An 11,576-nucleotide genomic window follows, 5' to 3' on the forward strand; every position below is an offset into this window, starting at 1 on the left:
TGCCTTTCCTCACCTCGTGTTACAGTCTTTGGTTTAAAACCTAGTTTGAGGGGCACCTGGGTGGCTCAGTGGGTTAAGCCTTTGTATTTGGCTCAGGTCATGATCTCAGGGTCCTTGGATCGAGTCCCATATTGGGCTCTCTGCTTGGTGGAGAGCCTGCTTCCTCCTTTCTCTCTCTGCCTGCCTCTCCGCCTAATTGTAATCTCTCTCTGTCAAATAAATAAAAAAATAAATAAAATATTTTTAAAAAATAAATAAAACCTAGTTTGATATGAATATGGCTACTCTGGCTTTCTTTTGATGTCCATTAGCATGATATATGGTTCTCTATCCCTTCACTTTCTTTTTTTTTTAAGATTTTATTTATTTATTTGAGAGAGATCACAAGTAGGCAGAGAGGCAGGCAGAGAGAGAGAGAGAGAGAGAGAGAAGGAAGCAGGCTTTCCGCTGAGCAGAGAGCCCAATGCGGGGCTCGATCCCAGGACCCTGGGATCATGACCTTAGCCAAAGGCAGAGGCCTCAACCCACTGAGCCGCCCAGACACTCCTCCTCTCACTTTCAATTAGCAGATGTCTTTAGGTCTTAATGAGTCTCTTGTAGACAGCATACACATGGGTCTTGGTTTTGTTGTTATTGTTGTTTTGCTGTTTATCCATTCTGATATCCTATGTCTTTTCTTTGGAACATTTAGTCCATTTACACCCAGAGTAATTTTTAATAGATATGAATTTAGTGTCATTGTATTACCTGTATAATCATTGTAATCATTTCTGGAGTTTGTCTCTGTTCCTTTCCAGTCTTTGTTGCTTTTTGTTGTTGTTTCCCACTCAAAGAGTCTTTAGTAATTTTTGCAGGGCTCATTTAGTGGTCATGACCTCCTTTAGTTTTTGTTTTTCTGGGAAGTTCTTCACCTCTCTTATTCTGAATGACAGACTTGTTGGATAGGGTATTCTTGGCTGCATATTATCCCCATTGCACATGTTGAATATATACCATTCCCTTTTGGCCTGTCATGTGTCTGTGGACACATCTGCTGCTAACCTATTTTGTGTTCCCTTTTAAATTTAGGGATTTCTTTTCCATGGGTGTTTACAGGATTCTTTCTTTATCTCTGTATTCTGCAAATTTTTCTGTGATGTATCTTGGTTTTGGCCTGCTTTTGTTGACTTTGTTGGGAGTTCTCAGTCCCTCTTGTATTTGGACGTCTGTTTCCTTCCCCCAGAATAAGGATGCTTTCAGCTATAATTTGCTCAAATAATCCTTTTACCCCTTTAAGCCTCTTTTCTTATTCTGGGAATCCTGTGATATGAACGTTATTGTGTTTTATGAGGTCACTGAGTTCCCTAAGTCTACATTTGTGATCCAATATTTTTATTTCCCCCTTCTTTTCAGCCTTATTATTTTCCATAATTTGCTCTTCTATATCACTTATTTAATCCTCTGTTTTTTCCCATCCTTGTGGTCACTACATCCACGTCATTTGCATCTCAGTTATAAACTTTTTTTTTTTTTTGGACTAACTAGTTTAAAGTCTTTTGTGTCTGTAGTAAATGGTCTGTAATGTTTTCTATGTTTTTTTTTTCTCAAGTTCAGCTATTATCCTTATGATTGTCCTTTGGTAATCTGGCTCAGACATATTATTTATATCTTTTTAAATTAGATCCCTGGCCATGACCGCTTCTTATTCTTTCTTTCTGGGTGAATTCCTCCATCTTGTAATTTTGTCTATGCATCTGCTTTCTGTCCATTAGGAAAGCCTGTTATATTTCCGGTTTCTGAGTGTAAAGTTTATATTAAGAAAAAGTGTTATACTGTTCAGGGCCTGGCGCTTTAGGATGTGTTTCTGCTGTATTCTGTGTGTACTCTACTGTTTTGTTTTGACTGGTCTTTCCCTCAGATCAGTCCTCTGCCGAATTTCACGTTGACTGCAATGGGGATTATATGGAACTTGTCCTCTGTGTGGCAAGTTTTAACTAGGTGTGTTTTGGTCTGCTTGTTAAAAGATGCTAGATCCTATTTCCCCTAGAGCTGAAGCTTTGCAGCATTTTATGGTCAATAGACTTGGTACATGAGGGGGATTCGTATTGGTCTTCTGAGGGAGGATCCTGCTGCTTTGACTCTCAGCATACTTGTCCTGTTTCAGAAACACCTACAAAGCAGGCAGGGCAGAACAGGGCTGGTATAAACTGCTCAAGACTCCACTGTAAGCACTGTGCTGGTCACAGAAGTCCATAAGTGCTGATAGGCAGTGTAAAAATGCCATCAGCTGACTTTCTTGGTCCCAGAGAGGGGAGTAGTTTTTGCCTACTGCTATTCAGGAAGCCCTCACATAAGAGGAAACAATCTGTCTTCCTTTGTTGCAGGAATCCTTCAGATCCCTGCTTTCATCCTGTCTGTGCCCACTCACCAGGACTGTGCTCCTGTGTTCTATTTCAGGCACACTAGCTGAGTTTCACTCCAACTTTTAGGGACTGGGAACAGCACAGACCACACTGAACCTCTGGGGGAGGGTCTCACTGCACTGTGGCTGGTGTTGTGTTTCCCAGGACAGTTGTATGAACATACAGGGGCTTGGAAAAAACCAAGCATCAAAAAACCAGCATCCAGGTTAGGTGCCTTCAGCAAGCATCCCTGCTTGTTTGTTAATGACTGAGGCAGCTCAATGGTGCCTGTCCACTCTTTGATCCCTGGAGAGAAAATGCCACCTCTCCCAATCGCACTCAAAGAGAGGGAACCATTAATCTCAGTGTCATCCCAGACTGTCTGTTCCTGGGCTTCTGCCCTCCTTCTCCACAGGAAAATCTTTATGCCCACCAGGATACACCTGGTTATGGTGTGGACTTCTAAAACTTCAGACTTTGAGCTCAATTCCTTATAAAACTTGCAACAATCAGCCCCTCTTGTTTTCCCCATCAGTGATTTTGGGGAAGTGTTTATCTTGTACAATGTCTTGTTCTCCCTCTCTTACTCTTTCTCCTCTGCCCTGATCCCTCCCCTCTGCAGCATCAGTGACTCCTTTCTTCCCTTTATCACACCTCCACACCTACTACCTTCCATCATGTGCCCCCTTTCCTCCTTCTAATTCTGAAATTTGTTCTCTCAGTCCTCAAAAAGATTTTCTGGGTGTTCAGAAATTTGTTCTCTCAGTCCTCAAAAAGATTTCCTGGGTGTTCAGAATAATTAGCTGTTTCGAAGGGGAAAGGCGTAGGGTCCTCCTACTACTCCACCATGTTAATTCCTCCCCTTCATTCATCAATGTTTTATAGTTTTCAGAATACAAATTTTTCACCCTTTTGGTTAGGTTTATTCCTAGGTACCTTAGGGTTTTTCATGAAATTATAAATAAGATTGATTTCTTAATTCATTTTTCTACTGCATCATTATTAGTGTTAGAAAAACAATAGATATCTGTATGTTGATTTTGTATTCCGAATTCATGTGTCAGTTCCAGCAAATTTTTGGTGAAGTCTATCAGGTGTTCTATAGAGAGTATCATGTCATCTGTAAATAGTGAAAGTTTGACTTCTCTCTTACTGATTTGGATTCCTATTTCTTTTTGTTGTCTGACTTTTGTGACTAGAAATTCCAGTACTATGTTAAATAGCAGTAGTGACAGTAGACATCCTTGTCTTGTTCTTGGGCATAGAGAAAAAGCTCTCAGATTTTTCCTTTTGATGATGATATTAGTTGTCATTTTTTTAATGTCCTTTATGAAATTGAGGTATATTCCCCTCAGATCTTAATTTGTAGAGGGTTTTTATCAAGAGTGGATGTTGTATTTTGTCATATGCTTCTTCTTCATCTATTGCAAAGGTCATATGGCTTTTATCCTTTCTGTTATTAATGTGGTGTATCATGCTGATTGATTTGCAGATATTGAACAACACTTGGAGCCCAGGAATAAATCCTAATTGTGCTGAATGATTCTTTTAATGTACTGTGGGATTCAATTTGCTAGAATCTCTTTGAGAATTTTTGCATCCATGTTCATAAAGGATATTTTCCTATAGTTTTCTCTCTTAGTGGAGTCTTTATCTGGTTTTTAGTATCAGGATATTGCTAAAGTCATAGAAAGAATTTGGAAGTTTTCCTTCATTTTTTAATTTTTTGAAATAGTTTGAGAATAGTTATTAACTCTTCTTTAACTTTTTGGGAAATCACCTCTGAATCCATCTGGTCCTGGACTTTTGTTTGTTGGGAGATTTTTAATTACCAATTCAATTTCTTTGCTATTTATCAGTCTGTTAAAATTTTCTATTTCTTCCTGTTTCAGTTTTACTGTTTATATGTTTCTAGGAATTTATGCATTTCTTCCAGGCTTTCCAATTTGTTGGCATACAAATTTTCAAAATATTATCTCATAATTGTTTCTGTTTCTGTGGTGTTGGTTGTTATTTCCTTTTCGTTTTTAAATTTTATTATTTTGGTCCTCTCTCTTTTCTTTTTGATAAGTCTGGCTAGGAATTTATCAGCTTTATTAATTTATCAAAGAACCAGCTCCAGCTTCCATTGCTCTGTTTTATTGTTTTTAAAGTTTCTGTATTATTTATTTCTGCTCTAATCTCTATTTTCTTCTTTCTGCTAGCTTTAGGCTTTATTTCTTGTTCTTTTCTAGCTCCTTTGGTGTAAGGTTAGGTTAGTTGTTTGACATATTTCTTGCTTCTTAAGGTAGGCCTGTAATATTATATATTTTCCTCTTTAGACCACTTTTCTGCATCCCAAAGGTATTAGATCACTGTGTTTTTATTTTCATTTGTTTCCATGTATTTTTTTTAATTTGTTCTTTGATTTCCTGATTGCTCAATTCATTGTTTTTTTTTTTAAGATTTTATTTATTTATCTGACAGAGGAAGAGAAATCACAAGTAGACAGAGCAGCAGGCAGAGATAGAGGGGAAAGCAGGCTCCCTGCTGAGCAGAGAGCCCGATGTGGGGCTCAATCACTGGACCCTGAGATCAAAACCTGGGCTGAAGGCAGAAGCTTAACCCATTGAGCCATCCAGACACCCTGATCCATTCACTGTTTAATAGCATGTTGCTTAACCTCAATTTATTTGTGTTATTTCCAGGTTTTTTTCTTGTGGTGGTCATTGAGTTTCACAATATTATGGTCAGAAAAAGTGTATAGTGTGACTTCAATCTTTTTTTCTATTTTTTGAGACCTGATTTGTGACACAGTATGTCTTCTATTCTGGAGAATGTGCCATGTGCTCTCAAATAAAATGTATACTCAGGTGCTTTAGGATGAAATGTTCTGAATATATCTGCTAAGTTCATCTGGTCCAGTATGTCACTCAAAGCCATTGTTGTCTTACTGATTTTCTGTTTAGATGATCAGTCTATTGAGGTAAGTGGGGTGTTAGAATCATATACTATTATTGTATTGTTATCAATTAGTTCCTTTACCTTTACCATTAACTGTTCTATGTTTTGGGTGTTCCCAGGTTGGGGACATAAATATTTACAATTGTTAGATATCTTTATTGGGTTGTCCCTTTTATTATTGTATAATGTCCTTCTACGTCCCTTGTTAAGTCTTTGTTTTAAAGTCTAGTTTGCCCAATGTGTGTAATGCTACTCAGACATTCATTTGCCTAATAAATGTTTCTCTAGCCACTCACTTTCAACCTGACAGTTTCCTTAATTCTAAAATGTGACTTTTGTTACATATAAATGGGTCTTTTTAAAAAAGATTTTATTTATTTATTTATTTATTTGATTAATTTATTTATTTATTTTAAGTGTGGATTGGGCAGGAGAAAAGGGAGAGGGAGAGACAGAATCTCAAGTAGACTCTGTGCTGAGTGTGGAGCCCAACATGGAACTCGATTCTATGACCCCGAGATCATGAACTGAGTCAAAATCAGGAGTCAGATGCATAACCAACTGAGCTACCCAGGTGTCCCAGATCTTGTTTTTTTTTTTTTTCTTTTTCATCCATTCTGATACCCTGTATCTTTTTATTGGTGTATTTAGTGCATTTATATTCATAATAATTATTGATAGATATAAATTTATTGCCAAGTCACTACTTGTTTTGTTGTTCTTTCTGGAGATTTTCTCTGATAGTTTCTTGTCTTTGTAACTTTTGGTCTGTCCCTTCCACTCAAAGTGCCCCCTTTAATATTTCTTTCAGGGCTGGATTAGTGGTAATAGAGTCCTTTCATTTCTGTCTGCTGGGAAATTCTCTCTCTCCTTCTATTCTGAACAATACCCTTGCTGAATAGAGTAACCTTGGATGCAGATTTTTCCCATTGAGCACATTGAATATATCATACCACTTGCTTGTGGTTTGCCAGATTTCACTTGTGATGAACACTGGGTGTTATAGGTACTGATGAATCACTAAATTCTACTCCTGAACCTAATATTACACTGTATATTAACTAACTGGAAATTAAATAAAAACTTGAAACTAAAAAGATTAAATTCATTGACAATTGTCTCTATTTAAAAAAAGAAAGAAAGAAAAATATCCAGCTAAACTTATGGGTTTTCCCTTATAATTTAAGGACATCATTTGGGGCACCTGGGTGGCTCAGTGGGTTAAAGCCTCTGCCTTCGGTTCAGGTCATGATCCCAGGGTCCTGGGATCAAGCCCCGTATCAGGCTATCTGCTCCTCGGGGAGCCTGCTTCCTCCTCTCTCTCTGCCTGCCTCTCTGCCTACTTGTGATCTTTCTCTGTCAAGTAAATAAATAAAATCGTTAAAAAAAAGACATCTTTTGTGTTGCTACATTTAAGATTTTTTTTCTTTATCATTGTATTTTGTGAATTTCATTCTATCTTGGTATTGGCCTGCTTTAGTTCATTTTGATGAGATTTCTTTAAGCCTCCTGTATCTGGAGTCTCTGTTCACATTTTGCCCCCTTTTCTCCCTTCTTCTTCTGGGACTCCTATAATGCATATGGTATTACATTTGATGGAATCACTGAGTTTCCTGCATCTATTCCTGTGTTCCATAATTCTTCTTTCTCTCTTCTGTTTAACTTTACTGTTTTCCACTACTTTGTCTTCTAGGTCACTAAGTTCATTCCTCTGTTGTTGTTTTTTCCAGCCTGCTGTTTCTAATCTCATTTGTTGCAATCATCATCTCTGATTGCATCTTTTTAAACTCTTTTATCTCTGTAGTGAGAGTTTCCCTATGTCTTCTGTTCTTTTCTCAAGCACAGTGAAAATCTTTATGACTCTTGCTTCAAATTCTCCATAAGGCATGCTACTTCTATCTGTTTTACTTAGATCTCTGGTTATGGCTTTATCTCATTTTTTTTCCACTAGAGATAAATTATTCTGTCATTGCATTTTCTCTATAACCTTGCATTCTTCTCTGTGTTGGGAAAGCCAGTTATGTCTCTTGCTCCCATCTGAAGAGGTCATATAGTGCTCAGGGCTTTGTGATTCAAGAAGTGTCTTGAGTGCATGCTATATGTGGTCTGCTGTTGTGTTTTGGCTGCTCAATTCCTCAGGCCTGTTATATACAGAGGCTCTACTTGCCTTCTGTGGGCAGTGTTTGGTCCCTGACCGGAATGTGCTGATTTTCAAGTAGGTGTGCTCTGATCTGCTTGTGAAATGAAATCTGTCACCACTGCCACCAGAACCAGGACCCTGCAGAACTCTCTGATTGGGAAATGTGCTGTGACAAGAGTTTGTACTGGTCTTTTGCAGGAGGAGCCCACTTTGCTGGGACTGAATAATTTATGACTGAGAAGGGTAGGTCCACTGTAGCATAGGGTGGTGGGATTTGGTGTAACCAAGTTAGGCAGTGAGTGTTGGCACTGCACTACTTCCAGCTATGTTTCTATGCTGAGAGGCAAGGGAGTGAAAATGGTGCTGACCAGCTCCTTTGTTCCCAGAGAGGTGTCACCACTAAGGCTTGCCTCTGGGGAGATGCACTCAGAAAGATCAAATAATTTCTCCACTGTTTGTCCCAGGCATTCTTCAGATGGCTGTTTCCATCTTCTCTGCCTCTGGATTGTTTGCCTGCCTTATCTCCAGGAGGAAGACACTGCCCTCCAGGCCCTAGCCTAGACAAGTCCACTGACCTTTAAAACCCCAGGCTTTATGCCCTATTGACTGGTTGCAAGAACTCTTCATTTTCTAATTCTTAAGTTTTGTTTAAATGTTCTCCTTTTGTACTCCTGTGCACTCCTGTTTCTCTTGATTTTCTCTGAGCCAATGCCTTCTTCCCCTTTGCAACACCCATGATCCATTTCTCCCTTGAACCTTATCTTTGAACTTCCTACCTCTTTGATGTGGCCTTTTCTCTCTTTTTAGTTGTGTAGCTTGTTCTGTCAGTTTTCAGGTCTTTTTCTGGGGTATTTGGAATAACCTGATCATTATCTAGTTTTGTTTGTGTAATGAGGCAGTCTAGGGTCCTCCTGCTCCACTGCCATCTTCCTCTACTACTTCATAGGCTAATTCTAACAGATATTTAACTAAGAGTTAATGTCTATACTTCAAAAACCTTTCCAAAACACAGGAAAGAAGGAAAAATTCCCAATTGATTCTATGAGGCTAACACTACCCTGATACCAAAACCAGATAAAGATGCCCCCAAAAAGAGAACTACTGGTCGATATCCATGATGAACATAGATTCAGATAGCCTCAAAAAAATACTAACAAACTGAATTCAACAATACATCAAAAAATATTCCCCACAATGAAGTGGGATTTATTCCTCTATTGCAAGTGTGGTTCAATGTTTGCAAATCAATGTGATATATCACATCAATAAGAAAAAAAAAATGAGAACAATACTGTCCCTTCAATAGATAAAGAAAAAGTATTTGCCAAAGTATATGTCCACAAAATAAACATCTATTCATTTTAACATTCTCAACAAAGTAGGTTTAGGGGAACACATCTCAACATATTAAATGATTATATGAAAAACCCACAGCTAACATCATCCTCAATGGGGGGAAAAAAGCTTTTCTCTCTGAGGTCAGGTACATGACAAGCATGTCCATCTTACCAATTTTATTCAACATAGTTCTGGAATTCCTAGCCACAAAATAAGAATCCAGAAAAAATTCCACCAAAAATCTGTTGGGATTGATAGACAAATTCAGTAAATTTTCAGGATACAAAATCATTGTGTAACAATCTATGGTATTTCTATATATGAATAATGGTGCACTAGAAAAAGAAATTCAGAAAATAATTCCATTTACAATTGCAACCCAAATAAGATACCTAGGAATATAAGTAACCAAAGATATGAATACTTGTGCTCCAAAAACTAAAAAAAACTGATGAAAGATATACAAGATTATGCAAAAAAAAAAAATGGAAAGTCATTCCATGCTCTTGGGTTGGAAGAAAAAATATTGTCAAAATGTTTATACGACCCAAAGCAATCTACACACTCAATGCAATCCCTGTCAAAATACCAAAATTTCTTGCAGAGTGGGAACTAAAATCCTAAAATTTGTATGGAACCACAAAAGACCTCAAATAGCCAAGGCAATCTTGAAAAAGAAAAACAAAACTGTAGGTATCACAATTGCATATTTTAAGTTATATTGCAAAGCAGTAGTAATTAAAACAGTATTATATAGGCATAAAAATAGACACATAGTAGAATAGAACAGGAAACCCAGAAAGAAATCTACAATTATATAGTCAGTTCATCTTCAACAAAGTGGAAAAGAATATCCAATGGGGAAAAAGACAGTCTCTTCAACAAACGGTGTTGAGAAAACTGGACAATCACATGCAGAAGAATGAACCTGGGCCACTTTCTTTCACCATACACTAAAATAAACTCAAAATAGACTAAAGACATAAATGTGAGATATAAAACCATAAAAGTCCTTGAAGAGAGCACAGGCAGTAATCCCTCTGATCAGCCATAGCAACATTTTTCTAGATATGTCTCCTGAGACAAGGGAAATAAAAGCAAAAATAAACTATTGGGACTATTTCAAAATAACAATTGTCTGCACAGCAAAGGAAACAATCAACAAAACTAAAAGGAAACCTGCAGAATGGGAGAAGATATTTGCAAGTGAAATACCCAACTTATATCCAAAATATATAAAGATTTGATACGACTCAATAACCTAAAACCAAACAACCCAGTTAAAAATAGTCAGAAGACGTGAAGGGATATTTCTCCAAGGAAGACCCACAGATGACCAAGAGAAACACAAAAGGATGCTCAACATCACTGATCATCATGGAAATGCATTTCAAAACTACAATTAGATATGAACTTTACACCTCTCAGAATGGCTAAAATCAACAACAAAAGAAACAACAGGTGTCAGTGAGGATGTGGAGAAAAAGGAACTCTATTGCACCATTGGGAATGCAAACTGGCGTAGTCACTCTGGAAAAGAGTATGGAGATTTCTCAAAAGTTAAAAAAAATGAACTACACTATTATCTAGCAATTTCAGCACTGGGTATTTATCTAAATAATACAAAAACACTAATTTAAAGGGATACATGCAGCTCTACATTATTATAATAGCCAAGATATGGAAGCAGCCCAAGTGTCCATGAATTGATGAATGGGTAAAGAATATATGGTGTATATATATTCAATGGAATATTATCCAGCTATAGAAAACAATGAAATCTTGCCATTTGCAAAGACATGGATAGAGCTTGAGAGTGTAATGCAAAGTGAAATGACTCAGTTATTTCAGGAAAAGACAAATACCATATGATTTGACTCATTTTCACTCATATGTGATACTTAAGAAACAAAAGAAATGAGCAAAGGGGAGTGTGAAAGAGAGGAAGAAACAAGATTAAAACTAAAATTAAGGCTCCACCAAGATTACAGTTTTACTATCCCTACCTATCCTAATGTTAGCTTTTCCTAATATAGCTTCTACAATGTGCAAATTAGAGGTCTGGGTTTTGTGGGGAGGAGCTGTTGGCAAAATTTCCTATACCTTCATAGTGACTTCATGGAATAATAAAATTTCTTTTAAAATTTTCATTTAAATTGGGGTAAAAATAGAACATAAATTTTACTATCAATCATTTTTAACTGTATAATTCAGTAATGTTAAGTATATTCACATTGTTTTGAAACAAATCTCCATATTTTTTCAATCTCACAAAACTGAAAGTCTGTACCCATTATAAAAGAACTCCCCACTTCCCACTCCCCACAGTCTCTGGAAACAACCAGGGACTTTTGTGTACTTCATTTCTGTGAATTTGACTATTTTAGATGTCCAACATAAGTGATATCTCATACAGTATTTTTCCTTTCATGACTGGATCATTACACTTAGCATAATAGCTTCAAGGTTCATCCATATTGTACACATGACAAGATTTCTATTTTCCTAAAAGAGTGGATGATATTGCATTGCACGTGTAATACATCTTTCTTTATTTCTTTGGTTCTTTCTTCTTTCTTTCTTAATTATGTTAGTCACCATACAATACATCATTAGTTTTTGATACAGTGTTCCAAGATTAATTGTTTATGTATAATATCCAGTGCTCCATGCAATATATGCCCTCCTTAATATTTACCTGCCAGTGGACATTTGGGAGGTTTCCACCTCTTAGGTGTAAAACTGCAAGGATCATGGATGTCCAAATACCTCTT

The 11,576-nt window shown here is 37.0% G+C and overlaps 1 long non-coding RNA gene across 1 annotated transcript; it reads right to left on the reverse strand.

The window, feature by feature from the left end:
• Positions 1-911: 911 nt before the first annotated feature.
• On the reverse strand, positions 912-6,266 carry LOC116582984. Its single transcript, XR_004282577.1, has 2 exons — positions 6,233-6,266; positions 912-951 (listed from the first exon to the last, which is right to left on the reverse strand). It is a non-coding gene; the product is annotated as an uncharacterized LOC116582984 (long non-coding RNA).
• Between the last annotated feature and the right edge of the window lie 5,310 nt (positions 6,267-11,576).

This window comes from Mustela erminea, chromosome X (genome assembly GCF_009829155.1).
Source record: "Mustela erminea isolate mMusErm1 chromosome X, mMusErm1.Pri, whole genome shotgun sequence".
In the NCBI taxonomy this organism is placed as follows: Eukaryota; Metazoa; Chordata; class Mammalia; order Carnivora; family Mustelidae; genus Mustela; species Mustela erminea.